We start from the raw sequence: 1,118 nt of genomic DNA, 5'->3' as shown, positions 1-1,118 counted from the left end.
CTACTTCCATCCTAAAACTGATACACAGCCATGTTCGGGCCCAGCTGTCCGGACATCTTCTTAACGCAGCTGCCGAACTTGAGACCGCCCCTGGAGACAACCCACGGTAAGTAATTCTCCGAATATAGTCCTGGTTGTTTTCTAACCAAAGCGCTTAACTTGCAGTCCCTATGCTTTCGGTTACACCAGAAGGCCTTGATGCCACTTAAATCGCCCAAGTCCTCACCAAAGAATATCAAATACTCGGCCAGCTAGTCCTCGCTCCGGCATTCCGAAGTCAAGCTTCAATGTTCTTCTAGGGATGACGTGATTTTTTAACTCCACACAAAAGAAAGCATAAATATTTGTCCGATATATTGTTGTTGCAATTAAACAGATTCCACCACCTACTAATACACCTCATACACCTCTGCCTTAAATACTTGGTACAAAGTGTTAGGTCCATGCTGGTCATATCAAGAACTCATTCGAGTAGCAAAGCATACTTTTCGTTAATAGTGGTAATCACCTGGGTATAATAATAATATTAATCAATAAAACATTCAATTCAGTTTTTTATTTAATTTTACGTTAAAAGAGTTTCCAAGTGTTTTCCTGACTACATCAAATATTTTTTGATAATTTAATTTCTTTAAATTCTTTAAATATACAAATTCTGGTTTAATGTATTATAGGAGTGAGTAGAAGATTAAAACATTATTTTCAATTTAAAATAAAATTAGAATTTTGATTCAATCATTTTTATGTAATTCTTTTTGTAGAGTATTCAATACTGGCAACTTCGTATTTTAGTTCGATTTCCCATGCTGTTTTTGGTTAATTTCCAACATACAAGATTGATTTCGCGCGTAAATTTAAACGCACTTTATTGCCTTTTTGGAAGAACGTTGCTTGAAAACGGAAAATCGAAGGAAAACCTGACCGTACCTAAGGGACAGCCTTGGGGGGAAAACTGGCAGTGCATTTTCCCAGCCCCAAAGATTTTCCCCGGCACGTCGGGGAACTTATTATGAAATAAAAGAACTAATAATTATTATGCCACCCCCACATAAAACGAATTTTCGAGTCTAGAGTTCCCATCTGCAATGGCAAGACAGAGTCCTGGCAAAGACACTAGA

The 1,118-nt window shown here is 37.5% G+C and overlaps 1 long non-coding RNA gene across 1 annotated transcript; it reads left to right on the top strand.

Moving 5' to 3' along the window:
* On the top strand, positions 1–1,105 carry Su(Ste):CR42439. The gene has a single exon (NR_026633.1). It is a non-coding gene; the product is annotated as a Su(Ste):CR42439 (long non-coding RNA).
* Positions 1,106–1,118: the final 13 nt, after the last annotated feature.

Source organism: Drosophila melanogaster (genome assembly GCF_000001215.4).
Source record: "Drosophila melanogaster chromosome Y 211000022279165 sequence".
Taxonomy (NCBI): domain Eukaryota; kingdom Metazoa; phylum Arthropoda; class Insecta; order Diptera; family Drosophilidae; genus Drosophila; species Drosophila melanogaster.
This window is presented reverse-complemented; position numbering and strand designations above follow the sequence as displayed.